This window comes from Ovis aries, chromosome X (assembly GCF_016772045.2).
Source record: "Ovis aries strain OAR_USU_Benz2616 breed Rambouillet chromosome X, ARS-UI_Ramb_v3.0, whole genome shotgun sequence".
NCBI classification, from domain to species: Eukaryota; Metazoa; Chordata; class Mammalia; order Artiodactyla; family Bovidae; genus Ovis; species Ovis aries.
The window spans coordinates 42,955,961-42,977,386 of record NC_056080.1 but is presented as its reverse complement, the minus strand read 5'-3'; the positions used below and the strand labels follow the sequence as shown (position 1 = coordinate 42,977,386).

At 39.8% G+C, this 21,426-nt stretch overlaps 1 protein-coding gene across 1 annotated transcript in view; it reads left to right on the top strand.

Annotated features, from left to right (window-relative positions):
- The window catches only part of MAOB (monoamine oxidase B), a 121,071-nt gene that overhangs the window by 19,270 nt on the left and 80,375 nt on the right, over positions 1–21,426 (top strand). The window lies entirely within an intron of this gene.

Sequence of the window (21,426 nt, the reverse complement as noted above, 5' to 3'; positions counted from 1 at the left end):
CCATCCATCTCCAGAATTTTGTCAGCCCTCTAAATTGAAACTCTGTCCCCATTGAACACTAACTCCCCATTCCTCAATCCTTTCAGCCCCTGGTAACCTCCATATTACTTCCTGCCTCTATGCATTTGACTGCTCTGGGAACTTCATGTAACTGAAATCATGCAATATTTGTTCTTTTGTGTCTGGTTTATTTCACTTAGCATAATACCCTCAAGATTCAGCCGTCCAGTCCATTCTTACAACTGAAGGAAGAAGAAGAATTTGTCTTTAATAGGAAAGCACAGGTTTGATGTTTCTAAGTGACAAAAAAAAAATATTGTCAGAAGTGATGTAGACAAAGTTGTTCAGAGACAAAGCTAACTACCCGTCAGACTTTACCCCATCTCAGCCCTTCAGAGGTGACTCGTGTTGACAGTCTGGCATGTATCTTTCCAGACTTTTTCCCAGGAAGGATAATCTTTCCAAAATATAAATCTCATGAAGTTACTCGTGTGCTTCAAACCCTTCAGTGGCCTTCCATTACACCCAAGATCACGTCCAAAATGATGACTCTGGCCCAGACATGCTGCACACCTGACCCCTGCCTACAGTGGAAGCCTGATCTCCCACGACCTCTTTGGTTCACTCTCTAGCCACCCTAGTCCACTTTCAAGTTCTCAGTCTACCACAGTCTCTGGCCACTGCACTTGCTCTTCTTGTGGATCTCTTCCTAGCCCTTCTCCTTCCTATCACTTTGGCAACTTGATTGTCTTTCAGAGTTTATTTTAAAACTTACTTTTTTGAGAGTCTCCTTATCTAATAACTTTCTGCACACTACCCTGCACCCCCCACTTCTTCCTTCCTATAGCACCTTGTTTTATACCTTTCTTGCCATCCCAGGAATCTGCTTTCTGTCTCTAGATATTTGCTTGTTCTGGACACTGCTTACTGATGCAATCATACCATCAATGGCTTTTGTGTCTGGCTTTTTTCAGCATAAGGTTTTCAAGGTTCACCTACTTTGTGGCATGTATGAGTACCTGATTCCTTTTTATGACTGACTAATATTTCATTGTATGGATATACCACATTTTGTTTATCTGTTCATTATTTGATGGGCATTTTGTTTGTTTCCACTTTGGAGTTATTGTGGATAGTAATAGTGTTGCTATGAACATTCATGCATGTGGGGACTTATGCTTTCATTTTTTGAGGGGGTTGTTAGATGTCTAGAAGTGGAATTGCTCAGTTGTATGGTAAATCTATGTGTAACCTTCTAAGATTTTTAAAAATTTTATTGAAGAATAGTTGATTTACAATGCTGTGTTAATTTCCTCTGTACAGCAAAGTGACTCAGTTTATATGCATGTATGTGTTATATTGTAGTTGTTTAGTTGCTCAGTCACGTCTGACTCTTTGCAACCCCATGAACTGTAGCCCACCAGGCCCCTCTGTCCATAGAATTCTCCAGGCAAGAATATTGGAGTGGGTTGCCATTCTCTTCTCCAGGGGATCTTCCTAACCCAGGGATAGAACGCATGTCTCCTGCATTGCAGGCAGATTCCTTACCACCTATCCACTTGGAAGCCCCACATGTTTGTGTGTGTACTTTTCCCTTATGGCTTGTCACAGAATATTGAATATAGTTCCCTGTGTTATATGGTAGGACCTTACTGTTTATCTGTCCTGTATATAATAGCTTGCCTCTGCTAACACCAAACTCCCATTCCTTCCCTTGCTTATCCCCCCAGCTTGGGAACTGCAAATCTGTTCTGTGTACCTAAGGTTTTTAAATGTCACCTTCAGTGGTTTTCTGGATACCACATTGTGTGGATGCACCTAGAAAGTTGGTATTTTTTGTTGCCTTCTGAGAGAAGAAGTTGACTGTATTAATCCACGAAATTGGAATGAGACAGGGGGAATTTGCCTGCTTCTCCTGTATGCTTTCCCCAGATGATTGGGACTGAAAGAGATCCTTGGGGCAAAATGTTCCAACATTCGCATGAAAACCCTGACCAAAGAAAATACTTACCTATATATTTAAGTATATGCTTATATAGAGAATGTGTATATTTACAGGAGTATATTTATGTGTACATTTAGATATTATATTTAACATAGAAGTATTTTTCTTAGTTACAATTTTTCTATGAACATTGGGGAATTTTAGTTGGCCTGTGAGCCTGGGATACAGATCATGATGCCAAATTCAATCCCTTAATGGGTGAACGATAATTACATTGTATTCATCAGTTTAGAAAGCACAATATAAACAATATTATTAAGTTCCAAAATTTACAGGGTAATCTAATAGAGATATATTGGTGGTGTTCAAAAAACAGTTAAGGGAAACAGCTCCTGAGCCTTAAAAAAAATAATGTACATCCTTTGCTTTTTTCCCCCAATCCCATCATTAGGTTGTAATTGCAGTAAATTTCATAAAATATCAAGTAGTTGAGTTTATTAGATTTGACAGCTTTGGGTAAGCACTTCTATGAATTTACTTGCATGCAATTTTCTTCTGAAATAGGGAGGGTTGGTGTCAATATAAAGGCAGACTATGATTTACAGAGAAGTTTTGCAACTGTGGGACTCTAAGTGCTTAATTTTAGGTCTCTAAAAAGTATAAATTTATAACAAAAAGTCAATCATTTGCACAGTGAATCCTGGAAATAGCCCAATAAACTAAACCACTCATTTGGCATCACGATAATTTTTTTCTTACTATTCCTGGATGAATTATTTTCATAAGTTCATTTTTAAGTCTTACCATCCAAAGAACCACTCTTAACACTTGGATGTGTTTTCTTTCAATCTTTTTTCATGCATTTGTTTGGTTTTCTGCATGTGTGTGTGACACGTTGATATTTATAGTCATAGTACAGACACAATTTTATATCTTTTCACCTGATATTAAAACATGAATATTTTCTACATTTTTACAGTCTTTATGAACACAATTTAATATCAAATAAGCTTACCATAGCTTACTTAACTAATACCAGATTATTGGACATTGTATTTTTTGTATGAGTGTTGTTATTATAAATGACATTAACCCAAGGATCTTTAGGAAAAATATTTTTCCACATTTGATATTATTTCTTGAATTAAATCATAAAGTAACAATATCTGATTTAAAGATATGGACAGTTTAAAGGTTTTGATAGATACTGCCAGATTGCTTTACTCAAATTTCTTACGAATTACTATTCCAGCCAGCTTTGTTTCCTCACATTGTTGGCAGCCTTTAATACCATCCTTGTTTCCCAAAACTTTCTTAAATTGTGAGTGAAAATGGTATTTCTCCATTTCTCAAATTGAGAGGTGTAATAGTTGTTTGTAATTTTTACTTACTGAAAAGTTGAACATTTTTCTTCTATTTACTAGTCAATTACATTTTCTGGAAAGGCTACTATTATTTCATTATTTTTCTTAATTTGTGGTTAGAATATGGGGTGGAATCTATTCTTTTTGAATAAACCAGTATTTATGTATATGTGTTTGAACCGGTAAGTAACTAATACTAGAAACATTTTAACCAAGATATTTAAATGCTCTTTGAGAGCCATTATGCATGCATGCAGTCTTCTGTGAACTTCTTAGCCCCTTTCAGGGCACAGATTTCACACCCAGGTGTATGGCCAGTAGCCATAGGATGGTTCTGATACTATAATTAAAGTGGCTTAATCCAATAAGTAAACATCCTTGAACATGTTTTCCTTGAGGTATTATTCTATGCAAAATTCTTGCTGTGATTCTCCTGCTTTCACAAAGCACTCCTACGGGAAAGAGTGATTTCAAACTTCACCTGTGCTAAGATGAGTCCCAAATTGCTATATATTTTCAGCCAAAGTCAACAAATGGGAAAATAAATAAGTAACTATTGGCTTTGTAGTTGGGTCAGTTATGAGAGACAGAAGGAACTGGGGAAGTATGGGATATAGATGGACATAGTAAGACAGAGCTAAGAATGTATTAAATACATGGAGCCCCACACACTTAGAGGAGCCCCAGAAATAGACTCACTAGATCTATAGAAATTCAGGGGGACAGAGGAGCACAGGAAAACAGAATATCACAGCATAACTTTCCAGATTTAGAATTTTGTTACTAAAGGCTGTTAAATATAATTTTTGCAACTGTGGGTTATGAGTGGTGACGCTGGCATTTTCAGTTCCATTTGCTCCTTCATCTAGAAGGATTTTGTCCAAGATCACAGGATCCCTAGTTCTGGATTCTACCTCCATTTAACAAGATGAAGCGGCCTTTCCCATTAGAAGTGGTTTCTCCTTTCAATTTGGAAGGGGGCTATGCCCAGAGCTTGTGAGTACAGAGAGTTTGTTTAAGGTACTTAAACACACACACACAATTTCAGCCAGGATATATTAAAACACATTTAATGTATAAGAAATTTGTGTAAGTAGGTAGTTCAACATAGGCCAGGTACCTTTCTGTCCCATAATCTCATGGTGCAGGCTTAGGATTTAAATGCCCCAGAGGATTTAGTAATTAACAAAGCCTTTAAAATATCAGTTGCTCCAGTGATCTTTGATTGAGTTTAGTTTTCTGACCAGTGCCCAGGTTGTGTTACTGATTAAAAGGAACTCTAATGCCTTTAGAAGGCAATGGCACCCCACTCCAGTACTCTTGCCTGGAAAATCCCATGGACAGAGGAGCCTGGTGGGCTGCAGTCCATGGGGTCACTAAGAGTCAGACACGACTGAGCGACTTCACTTTCACGCATTGGAGGAGGAAATGGCAACCCTGGAGAATCCCAGGGACGGCAGAGCCTGGTAGACTGCCTTCTATGGGGTCGCACAGAGTCAGACACGACTGAAGAGACTTAGCAGCAGCAGCAGCAAAGCCTTTAGATGTGAGGAAGGCAGGCAGGCTATGGAGCTGACATTATACTGTTAATATTTGGGGGCCTATTTGAATCCTTAACCAGATGGAAGGCTCCATTTCTATACTGATACTTTTTCCCTTGAAAAATTTTATGTTAAGTTTGTGATTAAAAGATATTTGGAACCGGAAATTTGGGGTTGAATATTTTAAAGGGCACTTGTAATCAAATGGTCACACTGACATTAAAATAAGTTTCATGATACATCAGATTTTGAGTAGAAATGCATTCTGATGAATCCACTAGAGTAAGTTCTTTGCAAGATGAGCCCCTCTTCACCTTTCACAGCTGAGCTAACTAACTTGTCTGACTTGTTTCAAGCCAGCAACAAATATTGAGAATGTCTGCATGTCAGATACTCTCCCTGATGCTGGGAATAAAGTAGGAAACAAAACAGGTAAGATCCCTGCCTTCATAGAGCTTATAATCTAGTAAGGAAGATCATATAATTAGTTCAGTTCAGTCGCTCAGTAGTGTCTGACTCTTTGTGACCCCATGAATCACAGCACGCCAGGCCTCCCTGTCCATCACCAACTCCCGGAGTTCACTCAGACTCACGTCCATTGAGTCCGTGATGCCATCCAGCCATCTCATCCTCTTTCGTCCCCTTCTCCTCCTGCCCCCAATCCCTCCCAGCATCAAAGTCTTTTCCAATGAGTCAACTCTTTGCATGAGGTGGCCAAAATACTGGAGTTTCAACTTTAGCATCATTCCTTCCAAAGAAATCCCAGGGTTGATCTCCTTCAGAATGGACTGGTTGGATCTCCTTGCAGTCCAAGGGACTCTCAAGAGTCTTCTCCAACACCACAGTTCAAAAGCATCAATTCTTCGGCACTCAGCCTTCTTCCCAGTCCAACTCTCACATCCATACATGACCACTGGAAAAACCATAGCCCTGACTAGACTGACCTTAGTTAGCAAAGTAATGTCTCTGCTTTTGAATATGCTATCTAGGTTGGTCATAACTTTTCTTCCAAGGAGTAAGCATCTTTTAATTTCATGGCTCCAGTCATCATCTGCAGTGATTTTGGAGCCCAAAATAATAAAGTCTCACACTGTTTCCACTGTTCCTCCATCATTTCCCATGAAGTGGTGGGACCAGATGCCATGATCTTTGTTTTCTGAATGTTGAACTTTAAGCCAACTTTTTCACTCTCCTCTTTCACTTTCATCAAGAGGCTTTTTAGTTCCTCTTCACTTTCTGCCATAAGGGTGGTGTCATCTGCATATCTGAGGTTATTGATATTTCTCCCAGCAATCTTGATTCCAGCTTGTGTTTCTTCCAGTCCAGCGTTTCTCATGATGTACTCTGCATATAAGTTAAATAAGCGGGGTGACAGTATACAGCCTTGATGTACTCCTTTTCCTATTTGGAACCAGTCTGTTGTTCCATGTCCAGTTCTAACTGTTGCTTCCTGGCCTGCATACAGATTTCTCAAGAGGCAGGTATAGATAACCAATAAATCAACCAGATAAATTCCTATCCATCTACACACATTGCTGTTGTTTAGTTGCTCAGTTGTGTCCAACTCTTTTGCGACCCCATGGACTGTAGCCTGCCAGGCTCCTCTGTCCATGGGATTTTTCCAGGCAAGAATACTGGAGTGGGTTGTCATTTCCTTCTTTAGGGGATCTTCCTGACCCAGGGATCAAATTGCAGGCAGATTCTTTACTGCTGAGCCACCTGTATATATATGTACAGAGTACTACCAGTGGTAAGTAATCCACGAAAAATAAAATAGATGGTGTGATGGAGCAGTGTCAGGGAATACTTCTTCCTTAGACTTGAAATGTAAGTTGAGATCAGAGATGCTCAACATGTAAATATCAGGGGGGGGGGAATTATCATAGGAGATGGGAACAATTGATCCAAAGCCCCTATGGTGGGGAAACCTTGAAGTGTTCAAGGAACAGAAGGAAAATCAACAGAGCTAGAGTGGAATAAAGTGGATAGGAAGGCAGGATACATAGACAAGTGTTCATATGTATCCCGGTAAGTTAAGTAATGAGGTGAGGTTGTCTCTTTGCACTAGAAGTCATTGGAAGATTTGAAACAGGGAAATGTCATAAATTTGATTTTGCTTTAAAAGATATTCTATGCTATGTAAATTGAAACTTTAGAGATGTTAGAGTGGAAGCAGTTGCAAGGCTATTGCAATAATCCAAAGGAGAGATTCTGTCCTCTTAGATCAAGGTAATAGCAGTAGTAGTATGGTTGCTAAGCAATGGTTGTATTCAGGTCAAGTTGGAAGAGTCGGACACGACTGAGCGACTGAACTGAACTGAACTGAACTGACTTACTGATGTATTGATTGAAGTTTGGAGTGGCCAGGGGAAAAAGAATCAAAGACAAATTCTGGATTTTGGCCTGAAAAACTGGGTGAAAAGGGGTACCATTACTGAGATGGAAAAGCATGCACAAGAACTGATCTGGGGGAGGGGACTCAAGACCTCTGTTTGGAATGTGTTCAGTTTGAGATGATTTTTTAAAAGCTGAAGGCATAATTAAGGATCACCCAGAAATGATTTTTTAAAAAGAGGTCCAAGAAACCTAGTCCCGGGGTTCTCCAACATTTAGAAGCTAGAAAGGGGAGAAAATCCAGCAAAGGAGTCTGAGAAGGATCAGAGTTAGAGAGGAAGAATCTCAAAGAAGTGTGTAGCCCAGAAACCAGTGAAGAGAGTGGGTCAAGAAGGAAGATAAGAGAGTTCCAGGTGGCCTACCGGTTAAGATTCCAGCCTTTCACTGCCATGGCCTGGGTTTTATCCCCAGTCAGGGAAGTAAGATCCTGAAAGCTGCATGGTACAGCCTAAAAAATAAAGACATCAATGCAGATCCTACAGATATTTAAAGAGAGAGGGAGGATAAGAAGGAGGACAAGACCAGAAGCTGCTAAGAGGACAAGTAATTTAAGGACCAAGACTGGACTGTGGGGCTTGCACTATGAAAATCACTGGCATCCTTGACAAGAGTAGTCTAGGTGGAATGGTAAGGAAGAATGTCTGATTGCAGTGAAATGGGGAAATAGAGGCAATGGCTGAAGATAACTCTGTAGTATTATGAGGAGATGCAGAGGGAAGGGGTTTTAGCTAAAGGAGATATTGGGCCACAGTTAGGTTTTTTGATGATGGGAGATACCAGAGCAGTTTTGTTTGCTGATAGCAGTGATCCAAGAGAGAGGGAGAAATTGATGTTGCAGGAGAGAAAGTATATGATAAGAGGTTCAAAGCCCTGGGGGAAATAAGATCCAAAGAGAGTCGCGAAGGTTGACTTCCTTAAAGAAGCCGCTTCACTTGAGTCATAGGAGGTAAAGCAGCACATATAGGCACAGGTGAAGGTATATAGCTGGATTTATTATGAAAAGATAAAAGAGTTATTTTATTTTCTCAATAAAAAATGAAGCAGAGTCATTAGTTGAAGAGGGCTGGGGTCAAGGGTTAGTGTCATGGAAGTTTAAAAAGAAAAGGTATGAAATAGCCATTTTGGACAGTGGGGTGTGTGAGGATATCTGTCAAATAGGCTTCCCGACTGGCTCAGCAGTAAAGAATGCACCTGCCAATGCAGGAGATGCAGAGGAAGTGGGTTCGATCCCTGGGTGGGGAAGATCCCCTGGAGAAGGAAATGGCAACCCATTCCAGTATTTTTGCCTGGAGAATCCCATGGACAGAGGAGCCTAGCGGGCTACAGTCCAAGGGGTCACAAAGAGTCAGACACGACTGAGCGACTAAACAACAGTCTGTCAAATACAATGGTCTTAATTTTAGAAAAGAGATTGCAATATTAATTCCAAGGATTACTAACCAAAAGATATTGCTTAGATTGCTCCAAGTCCATGATAAAAATGTTACCAACAGAGAAAATATTGCTTTACCTCTTCTCTGCTATGGTCAGTGGGCACTCACACAGTCTATGATACAGTTTATCCATTTGTTTTGTATAGGTTAAAAATAAGGTGGCTTAAGATCCAGTTATTTTTTTTTTTTGTTCTATCAACTCTGCCAGCAAGGGACATCCCTGTTTTACAGACTGGAATTAAAAGGAGTTTGGAAGTTACTTGCCGAAGATTTCACAGGGCCTAAGGGGCAGAGTGAGATCGGAACCTCATTCTTCCAATTTCAAGGCCAAATACTTCCTAAGATGCTGGATTCATTCATCCATTGGTTATTTACTGAGTATACACCATGCAACAGGCAATGTGCTGAGAGCCTTATATATTTGGCCTCAATTTCTTTTCACAACTACTTGACGAGGTAGGGAGTAAATAAGGGGGTGACAGATGATGAGATGGTCGGATGGTATCACTGACTCAATGAACATGAGTTTGAGCAAGTTCTGGGAGAGAAGGACCTGGTGTGCTGCAGTCTGTGGTGTCACAAAGAGTCAGATACAACTGAGCGACTAAACAATAACAAATACTTCCACTCCTTTACTGATCAGGGACTTGAGGTTTAAAGAAGGAGGATAATTTATTTAATCACCTAATTCATGGTAGACTGTGAATATGAGAGGGGTTGAATTTTTTGGAAAGAAGAAGATTTGCTTTTTAAAGTGATATAAAGGCCATTTCACACAAGGAATTAATAAAGACAATTGGATTGGTAAAGGTTGGGGCCCACTGCTCAGCATGAAATCTAGATATTCTGGCTAAAAGCACCCAAATTTGTTTCTGATTTGGGATAACTGAGTAGATGTCCTAAGGTGAATGAGGAAACTAGATCCCAGCTACAGATACCCCTGAAATAATTTGCCTAGACAGCAGTAGCTATTGTTTTCCTGTACAGGTTGGCACTAGTATTCATTTTTGTGTGGCAGGTCCTCTTTTGATATTAACCTGACAACTGAATCCAGGGCCTCTCACTGAGATTAAGAAATCTTTTTTTTTACTTTTTTTTTTTTTGAGGTATTTTTTTTTCTTCCTTAGAAAGAATTGAACCTAATGAACACATAAGTAATTTCATCCGAGTTCCATTTGAGGCCTTGTCTTCACAGACGTTGCCAGCTCATTTTGGCTTTCTGAAAGGCTTTTATCAAACCACAGGCTGAGTTTTGAACAGACATGCAGTGCTTTCAACCTATCTCTGAACTGTTGATATGAAATAACAGGAAAATCCTCTTTCCAAAAGTAACTTGAGTGAGAAGTTTAAAATAATAGAACTCTCAAAATAGTCTTGGGGATTTAGATACAAATTCTGCCTCAGCCCCAAATGGCCTACTCATTCTTATTGTAGGTGATCTAAAAGGGGGTAACATATTAATTGTTATGAAAACCTCGACTCTGGGCTCCTAACCCACCTTGGGGTGGGGGGCTGGTTAGGGCAAATTGTCTAGAGCCTGAGCCACAATTTGGGGGGCGAGATGAAACTAAGTGAACTCTTTCCAGTATAACAAAGGTCTGGAAACACTAAATTGTGTGGGCTATGGAAAGAATCATGGTGGGTGGGGTGGGGTAGGATTTCAATATTGCTGGAGTATAAGGTGCCAGGTGGGGAGCCTAAGGATAAGGATAGAAAAGTTGGCAGGGACAAAGTCATGCTGGATCTTTAGGGCATTAAGGGTAAGATGGGAGAAGGGACCAGGAAAATTAAAAGATGAATTCCAGGTTTCATTCCATGGGCTCTTGGGCAAATGACTGGGCCCAAGTTATGAGTCAGAAAAAAACCTGGGAAAATGGATAGGAGTTGATCATTCACAAGTTTCAGATTTGTCAATTATCCCTACATTGTAAATATGCTGAAAACTAGGGATTTCCTTACTGGTTTGATGAACAGCCCTGCTTTGTAGTTGGAAGGACTACCATGTTTGAAGCCATCTGAGGAGCTAATGCATCAGTAAAAACCCAAGAAAATGGTGTCCTCTGCTGAAGCCATGTCACTATTAATGAGTTGAAGCCCAGATAGTAGTTTAGAGCAGAGGTTCTAAGCTGGTAGCCCATGGGCCTTCCTGCTGTACTGCATGTCTTGAAAGAAGAAGAAAGAGAGAAACTTCTAGTTTCATTCTTGGTAGGACACTTTTTCCTTCTCGTTTCACTATTTTCCACTTGGTGGAACTAAATACACTTTTCAGCCTCTCCAGGAAGCTCCCTTTCCAAATACATTACAGTCATCTTCTTCCCACTGCTCTGGTGCCTCTCTTGTTGGGTGGTGTTCTTGTCTAGAAGCAAATCATGCTTGAGAATCAACTCCTTGACTAAGTGCAGCTTAAGGACAATGGTGTGGTTGAGAATGTTTGACATGTAGGGGGAAAGACAGGAGGACTCTTTCTGAGAGGGGTTTCTGTGACCAACCTACCACCAGATGTAGCCACATTGACCAAATGGACCAGTTGCTTTAGGATAGTATGTCCCAAAATATATAAGGAGACATTTCTGCCTTTGAGAAAGTCATTTTCATCCCCTGTCGCCCAATAGATTATAGAGACTAAGAAATGATATAAATACCTGGGCTTCCCAGGTAGCTCAGATAAAAAATTCGCCTGCAATGCAGGAGATGCAGGAGACATGGGTTTGATCCCTGGGTGGGGAAGATCCCGTGAAGGAGGGCATGGTAACCCACTCTAGTATTCTTGCCTAGAGAATTCCATGGACAGAGGAGCCTGGCGGGCTACAGTCCATAAGGTGGCCAACAGTTGACATGATTGGAGCGACTGAGCATGCACACAAGCAGGCATATGTAGTATCTGCTGATGCAGGTATGCGTGTTAGTCACTGAGTCATGTCCAACTCTTTACGACCCCATGACCTGTAGCCCAGCAAGCTCCTCTGTCCATGGAATTCTCCAGGCAAGAAGAAGGGAGTGGATAGCCATTCCCTTCTCCAGGGGATCTTCCCGACCCAGGGATGGAACCTGAGTCTCCTGAATTGCAGGCAGATTCTTTACTATCTGAGCCACCGGGGAAGCCCTGATGGAGACATGCAGTACATTAATTAAAGACTTTGAAAGTCCCATCTGGATGGAAACCAGTTTAACTTGTGTGTGTGTGTGTGTGTGTTTATTTTATTTTACAGCAGCTTGGTAACATATTACTAACAGCCATTGTTGATACAGAAAATGTCAGCAAACATTTGAACGTTTGTACTTAAACAGTGCTTCACTCATCTTTAAGTTGGGTGAACCTTAAGTATTCTGCAATTAAAGATACATGTGTGTGTGTGTGTGTGTGTGTGTGTGTGTGTGTGTATAGTCTAAGAAAATCCACCTATTTCACACTTCAAATAATCATCCTCATAATTTTGACTTTATAGCCAATTTTAGCAAATAGAGATACAATTGACATGTACCATTCATTATATCAGTTTCAGGTACACCACATAAAGTTTCAATATTTGTATATCTGTGAAATGATCACCACAATACGTCTAGTTAACACCATAACCACATAGGTGATGTGTGTGGATGTGTATGCAGAAGGAAATGGGAACCCACTCCAGTATCCTTGCCTGGAAAATCCCATGGATGGAGGAGACTGGTTCATGGGGTTGCAAAGAATCAGACATGACTGAGCGACTTCACTTTCGCCACACAGGTACGAATTTTTTTCTCGTGATGAGGACTTTGAAGATCTACTTTCTTAGCAATTTTCATATGTACAATGTAGTATTATTAATTATAGTCACCATACTATACATCACATCACGATGACTTAGTTTATAACTGGAAGTTATTACCTTTTGACCACTTACTTGATTTAATGTTTTTTCCCCCCCAGATCTTTCTTATTGTGAAAAATTTCAAGGAATTATACAGTCAACACTCATATACCTACCAACTAAATTCTGTGGTTAACTTTTTTGCTGTATTTGCCTTATTCCATATTATCAATCTATTCGTCCTGCTCTTGATCCATCAGTCCTTCTTATTTTGTGATGCATTTCAGAGGAAATGACAGCATCAGAACCTTTTACCTCTAATTACCTTAGCATGCCTATCCTCAACCAGCTTTGTTTGAATCTGCATTTCCTGGTTCCAGCAGAGCACAAAAATCACATGTTTTTTATTAACACCTCTGGAGGTCACTCAAATTTCATTCTCCACAGGGCAGCCTTTGGGATAATGCTTTGGGGCTGTGAAGACACCGCCTATATCATGAAATCTTAGATTATTTAAAGTTGTTGTCTTGTCTCATGTAGACTAATCACAGAATGGAAAGGGGGTTGATCTAATCACTTCATTTTATAGATGGGGAAAGTGAGGGCTAGACAGGTGAGGACTCATGCTTTTCTACAGAATGCCTTGTCCTTGAATGGGGCTCCGTTTTCCCTTCACTCTAGTCCTTGCACACCGCTGACTGCCTTGGTCTCTGGCTCACAAGAGTGTTTCTGAGGTGAAGTAAAACTCCTGGGCCAGGCTCCAAACTAGGCTCCCAAGTGACTGCCTTGTAACTTCATGTCTTCCAGTTACTTGTTAATCTCATCCAAATTTCTTTTCCTTAACAATGCCCACATTTTATTCTCTTCTGGAATTCCAAGTTGATCATCTCAGTTTTGGTGAATGGAGCTGTTTAAATGAGAAGTATTAAAAGTATTCTACAGCAGACTTCTGACCCTTTTCTGGGCATTTGTAACACCCAGCTCTTTCAGAGACTAGGGTGTAGAGAGTGGGTGAGCTGAAGTGGGAATGATATCTCTACAATTTTATATTCTACCTTAAGGATGTTCATGATTCTAAAAACCATATTGGTAAAAAAAATTTTTTTAATCATGTTGGTAATCCATAGAAGGGCTGCTGTCATGGCAATGAGATATTTCACCCTTATATCATAGTCAGGGAAATTATGGTGGAATCATATGATTATTTTTGATGCTTCAAAAACAGTATTGCTAAAGGAGTGTGTTTATTTATTTATATATATTCCATTGAATTTCCAAAAGCATTCAAGGCAGGTGAATTAAATGATTATAGTTTTATGTGCCAGTTTAAAAAATGAAGACTATAACACACATATTTGGGAAAGACCAAGCTGGAATTTCTGGGTGTTTCTCCTTTTTTCTTGGGAGATCATACGGAGGTAAGACAAGAACAAATTTTGTCCACCACGATTGTAGAACACAAAAGATTACCCCACTCCTTTCATACTTAAAAGAAAGACAAGAGCTTGGCTATGAAACAAGACTCATGATGATGGCTGACATTTTAGGAAAATGCAATAATTTACATATAAAGCGTGATAAAATGATTTGTATGGTTTTAGATGTATTCTCAGAGAAGGCGATGGCACCCCACTCCAGTACTCTTGCCTGGAAAATCCCATAGATGGAGGAGCCTGGTAGGCTGCAGTCCATGCGGTCGCTAACAGTCAGACACGACTGAGTAACTTCACTTTCACTCTTCACTTTCATGCATTGGAGAAGGAAATGGCAACCCACTCCAGTGTTCTTGCCTGGAGAATGCAAGGGACGGGGGAGCCTGTTGGGCTGCCGTCTATGGGGTCACACAAAGTCGGACATGACTGAAGCGACTTAGCAGCAGCAGCAGCAGATGTATTCTGAAAGGTCTTGGAAGGCAGTCTCATTGTAGTATTTCAGAAGCAGCACATCTGGAGAAAGGTTTCTATGGCAACTCATGAAAGTTTGATTTTTTTTTTTCCTCTCCTTTTCAAGAGCATAAATCATCCTACAGCCTAAGGCTTCAGTAAAGGTCTCCTGTATTTTAGCAGCTATTGCCATTTGTTTTGGGGGTTGTATATTTTGACTGTCTAAGAGAAAACAGAGCAAAGGGCTTCCAAGAAGGCTTGGAGTCTTACATTTTTCATATTTGGGAGCAAGATGTCAATAATGTTATTCTAGAGTTTGCTTCTCCGTGATCAAATGGATGGTGCACATTGGTATGTTTGGTTTATAGCATGTGTTATTTCAGTTTTCAAGAAAGTTGTGGGACTTCCCTGGTTGTCCAGTGGTGAAGACTCGGCAGTCCCAAAGCAGGGGCATGGGTTCAGTCCCCAGTCAGGGATCTAAGATTCCCCCACATGCCATGTGGCACTGCTGAAAAAAAAAAGAAAGTTGTGATCAGTGTGTTCTCAGGAAAGAGGAGTCAGTCTAGACTTAAGAAGGAGGAACTGTTTGGCCAAAGCATCTCCTAATCAGTAATTTAGTGGAGGTGTCCTACTGTCTTCATGTCTGCCTGTGAATGACATGGTCCTGGGGTTTTGCACACTGATATGCTTAAGGTGGTTTTTATCAATATATCCTTTCCAAGAAAGGCAATAAAGAAATATTCTGTTTTTAAAACTCAGAACAGTTTGAGAAATTGTTTTAAGCAACTTTGGCCTTTGTATATTATAGGAAGTCACGTGACTAATGAAAAACACCCAGGACACAGAAACAGAGCTAAACTTTAGACCGGGCTCTGCCATCGCTAATTGTGTCACAGTGAGCAAGCCCTTGAGAATCTCTTTGAGCCTCCATTTTCTAATCTGAAAAATAGGATAAACAACGCGAGTCTCAAAGGCTTATTGTTAAGAACTGAATGTGTGTGAGTATTGGAAACTATAGTGCTGTACCAATGTAAGGTGGTTATTACAATTGATTGGCTGGCTTTCTTTCCAGCTCTTTTTCTTTGGTAAAGTCCCTTTACCATTTCTGATGTGACAAGAAGAAATCAGTTTCAATGTGCATAAATATTTTAGTTTTCTTATACTATGTTAAATATGGTTATATAGACACCATTGCAGGCAGTTGTCTATTTCTTGACTAAGTAATTAAATATCATCTTTGCTGAAGGCTATTAAATGAATCCAGGTAAGTGCCAACTGTGTACTCACATTGAGAACACAAAGACTAGGTAATTAAATTCTTATCATTCAGGAAATAAGTTCTCTGAGTTTGGAGGCCACAGCATGAGCTATTCAGGCTGATGCAGTGAAAGAGGGGGGATGCAATTCAGCCCACACACTGCTAGCCAAGCATCAATGTGAGCTGTATTCACCTGAAGAAAGGATGCTTTTTTGAAACTTACCTGCTACAAGTGTAATTTCTTCTTTCTTCCTATAATTTACACAAAGGCATGGAATGTGCTAGCAGTGGCCCTCGTATTTATGTGGATCGTGATGTTCTACAGAAGGCTTTCAGTATTTCATCATTTATTGTGAGGAAGACTGCTTTCCATGTTTGTTTTCTGGAGTTACATTGCCTAGATTTGAATACTGGCTCTACTGGTCGCCAGCTGTGTGACCTTGGGTATATTACTTGACCTCTCTGTGCTTTGCTTTTTACATCTGCCAACTTCATAGAGTTGTTAGGAGAATAAATAAATTCTTATATGTAAAACATTTGGAATTGAAACTGGCATATAGTCAGTGCTCAAAATATTCCCGTCTTTTGGGAAGTAAACCACTAAACTACTTATTAAGAAATGCTTTGAGCAAACAGTTCCTCCTGTTTAAGTCCAGACTGACTCCTTTTTCCTGAGAACACACTGATCATAACTTTCTTTTTTCTTCTTCTTCTTTTTTTTTGGGGGGGGGGGGCAGCACTGCACAGCATGTATGATCTTAGTTCCCTGACCAAGGATTGAACCCGTGTCCACCTGCCTCTATACTCTGTGTTGAAGAGTTCAGCAATTAATGTCTGAATTATACCTATAAATGCCACTTTAATGAATCCTTTAATGAATTTAGTCTCACATTGGTGATATTTTTTCTTCTTACCCCAGCCTCTTTTGTGTGTGTGTGCATGTGTTAAATAACTGAAAAGGCATTCTTTGTAGAGACATCAAAGTATTCCAGTTCTTTGATTAGAAGGTCACTTGGTTGTCTCTAGAATTTTCTCATAAAACCGTTGCTTTGTCAGAGGTGACAGAGGTGATGAGGGCTATTTGCATGTTTTTGGCTTTTTTCCTTCCTAAGAGCGTGCTTATAAGGTTTACTAGAGTTATAAGTTTAGAGATGCTTTGAGGTACCATGAATTTTTTTTTCTCAGTTTTGATCAACATGACACTTTTTTGGTAACTTTAAACTGAGAAAAAGTCCTTTGTAACATGGAAGTACTGATATTTGATAATGTTTTCAGAACAATTAGCCTTGTATTTCAAAATGCCGAAAAATTCTGTTAAATATCAGCTTTTGAAAGGAAGGACATGAGACAGACTAACAAAGCGAAGAGTGAGGCAGATGGTGATTTTGATTTTTATCTTCCTTCAAATCCCAGCTCCTTCACTGTTCTTAAGACTCTTAGAAGAGGCCCTTTTGTTCCTTGCCCTGTGTACTTTTCAGTCTCCTACAGTCTCTAACTCTTAAGCCCTTTTCCGTGGCACAAAACAGGACGCATAGAATGCTGCAAACCACTGATTTCTAGGTATTTAAAATAATTTGGGTATCTAATACAGATTGAAATATCCAAATAATTGAGATAGTCATCACCTTGAGGAAACATTTTCCAAGTGAACTATGTGGAAAGGGAGATGCAATATTTTGATCATTTCATGCCATTAGGCTTTCGTCTACCATTTAGTCAGCTATGCCATACTATGCTTATTCATCCAAAGGAGACCCCCTGAGGCAAAATACCATAGATCCTGCACCATTTAGAACTAACAAGTACAGTATTGTAAAGTAAAATAAAGTAAAAATAAATAAATAAATAAATAAAAACCAAAAAAACTTAAAAAAAAAAAAAGAACTAACAAGTGAGGTGATCTTATCAGTGACCTGTCTAGGACACATAGGGGCTACTTCTGAAAGTGCCAAATAGTCACTTGTTTGTGAAATATTCATTGATCCTGCATATTAAACTCAAGTTTTTATTAGCTTTTTAAAAGTGGGCAGCGATTGTGTACTTGTTTCTAAACTGGTTGCCTAAAGAGTCTGCCACAGTGTGGGAGACCTGGGTTTGATCCCTGGAGAAGGAAATGGCAACCCACTCCAGTATTCTTGCCTGGAAAATCCCATGGATGGAGGAGCCTGGCAGGCTGCATACAGTCCATGGGGTCACAAAGAGTCAGACACAAGTGAGAGACTTTACTTTCACTCTCAAATTGATTGCAAAAATTAAATCTCTGTTTAAAAGAAAAACCAATATTTTAAGATTCTTCTGTTTAGATGGGCAGCAGAATGTTTTTAAGATATTGCATCAATCTGTGTATAGAGTTACTGCATTTTTAACTTTTGCTTTTTGGTCCAAGGGTGGTGGCTAAGAATTCCAGTTTGGGGCTGAACCCTCACCATTTACTAACTGTATAGTCTATGGCAAGTCAGTGAATGTCTCTTAATCTCCATTTTTTTTTTCTTTTTAAAATGAAGATAATAATACCTGTCAGTACTGTGGTGAAAATCAAATGGGTTTTTTATGTGAAATGCTACTTCTTCACACAGAGCAAAGCAACGTTCAATGCTTTATGATGGTTTGTTATTATCGTAGATATTTTCTTTTCCTTGTTTTAGCTGTTACTGCATTGTGTCAGGAAATGATTGCCTAAGGGTTTCAACAGCACTGATTACATTGTTTAGTGTTTCTACTTTATATTGTTTTTCACAATAGTATTACATTTTAAAATTCTCAGACTTCCAAGAGAATATACCATCTCTCCTATTTTTGTTTTATGGCAAAATGTGTTAAAAGTTCCAAATTACTGACATAAACATGAACTCTTGGGAAACAACCCTGTTGTCAGCCCAGGGGGCTCTGGGTCCTTAGTTGTTTGCTTATCTTTTGATTAATCAAACCATTAATCCTTTTGCCAGTCATCAGTGAGGAATCCCTTCAGAGTTCAGTTGCTCAGTTGTGTAACACTGAACAACACCATGGACTGTAGCCCACCAGTCTCCTCCGCCCATGGGATTTTGCAGGCAGGAAGACTGGAGTGGGTTGCCATTTCCTTCTCCAGGGGATCTTCCCAAGCCAGGGATTGAACCCACATCTCCTTGTCTCCTATATTAGAAGGCGAATTCTTTACCACTGAGCCACTGGGGAAGCCCCTCCCTTGAGAACTACATGTAAACAAACTTTTTAAATTTTCTTTATTAAAAAAATTTTTATTGAAGTATATAACTGGTTTACAATATTTGGGTTAATTTCTGCTGTATAGCATAGTGATTCTGTTATATATATATATCTATATATATACACCCATATGATTTATCAGAGGATATTTAATATAGTTCTCAGTGCTGTACAGTAAGACCTTGTTGTTTATACATCTTGACAGTCTTAATAACTTCCGGACCAGACTCCAACTCCTCAGTTTCTTTGGTACCCTAAAACTCCCTCTTCCTAAAATGCAGAGGATGAGATGGTTGGATGGCATCGCCAACTCAATGGACATGGGTTTGAGCAAACTCCAGGGGATAGTGAAGGACAGGGAAGTCCATGGGGTTGCAAAGAGTCAGACACAACTTAGCGACTGAACAGAAACAAACTGCAGGGACTTTCTTTAAGCTATTGTTATTTGGATCAATTATTTTTCAAATCAGTCTTTGTCAGTTGATGTCCAACAAGCATTTTGAATACCACCCCACAGGAGCATGAGTGAGACAAATTGTGAGGTATTTCCCACAACATATTTTTGTATTGCTCTATTTAAAGATACTTTTGTAATTTATATTTATGCCTTTTTAAGGCACACGAACCTAGAGAACTCTAGTCAATGATTTGATAAGACCCTGGCTCGTTCTAGTAAATGTTTCTGTATAGCATCAGGTACTTACTTAGTAGTATCTTGTGGAATATAAAATACTAGTGTATTTGAGTGATATTGTGTTTCATTCTGAGCCACTTTTTAAGCCTCAACATGCTTTGCAAGTCTATCTGATTTCCATGATAACTGCTGTTACTATGGCTGCATGTTATTTCATATTTCATTTGTTGAACTGATGCTTGATAAGAGAGATGGCATTGAATCGTGGGCAATTTTGATTCAGTAGAAAGGTTTTCTTTTTTTTCCTTATGGAGGTTAAATTGGGAAACTGTAGTTAAAAATCCAAGCCTTGTATTTCTAAATTAGGGTTGTGCAATGCTCGTGCACACTGTGTGTGGGGGGTGGACTTTGGCACCATCACCCCACCACCTGCTGGATGTTCTGGCCTTGACCCCAAGGACAGTTATCAGAAGGTGGATTAACTCAAATAATGAAATGTCACATCAGCCTCGTAAAAAAAAATGGGCTTCTTCTTTTAGGACACTTCACAGAGGGTGAATGGAGCCTCGTCTTTTCATTCTGGCTTCAACGGTAGACTCATTTCTTATGTTCCGTGGATTCTTATCAAACCACAAGATACAAGTGTGCTTTCAAAACATGGTGACCCAAACAAAGTAAAAAACACTTTTGAAATGTAATTTCTCCCTGAAGCAGAAGTTGAGAGGTGCGATCTATGAAAAGGATGGCTCCATGGCCCCATGGAAACCAATGCTCATAGTGGTTATAGAAGCGGACACTGAAGTGAAACTGCCTGGCTTTGCTGCTGGCTCATTATGTGATCTTGGACACTTCTTTGTGCTTCAGTTTCCTGAGCCATAAAATGGGAATATCAGTAGTACCTTTTTTTAAATTGGATTGCTGTGAAAATTCATTGAATTGATACAATAAAACACTCAGAATAGCATCTGAAATGTGGTGCACACTATAGGAATATGAGCTATTTTTGTAGGGATTTTTTTTTCTCACTTGTACTTGTGCTCAGTTGCTCAGTCATGTCTGACTCTTTGCGACCCCATGGACTGTAGCCCGCCAGGCTCCTCTATAGATGGAATTTTCCCATCAAGAATACTGGAGTGGGTTGCCATTTCCTCTTCCAGGGGATCTTCCTGACCCAGGGATTGAACCTGTGTCTCCTGCATTGGCAGATGGATTCTTTACCACTGAGCCACTGGGGAAGCCCTTTTTCACACTGCTGCTGCTGCTGCTAAGTCACTTCAGTCGTGTCTGACTCTGTGCGACCACATAGATGGCAGCCCACCAGGCTCCCCCATCCCTGGGATTCTCCAGGCAAGAACACTGGAGTGGGTTGACATTTCCTTCTCCAGTGCATGAAAGTGAAAAGTGAAAGTGAAGTCACTCAGTCATGTCCGACTCGTAGCGACCCCATGGACTGCAGCCCACCAGGCTCCTCCGTCCATGGGGTTTTCCAGGCAAGAGTACTGGAGTGGGGTGCCGTTGCCTTCTCCACTTTTTCACACTGCTACTGCTGCTAAGTCGCTTCAGTCATGTCCAACTCTGTGCGACCCCATAGACGGCAGCCCACCAGGCTCCCCCGTCCCTGGGATTCTCCAGACAAGAACACTGGAGTGGGTTGACATTTCATCTAAAAGTTCCAGAAATATTATTTTTAAAAGACAAGATAGAAATTATTTCATTTCTTTTTAAGGCACAGCATCTTGGCATTTCCTTGATTTTATTTGATTTCATAAAGCAAATGAGTAAAGTATTTGGAACTGAGTAAATTCAATTCATTGTGGTAAGAATACGAGTTATCTTGTCTGAAAAAACTCTTACTAAATTCTGTAAGTTAAAGATGCAGAATTTTAAGATTTGTGAGATCAAAAACTACATTCAGGATGTACTTATGCCAAAAATTACATATTTGAACTTTACGCTAAGCTTTATACTTTATCAAAACT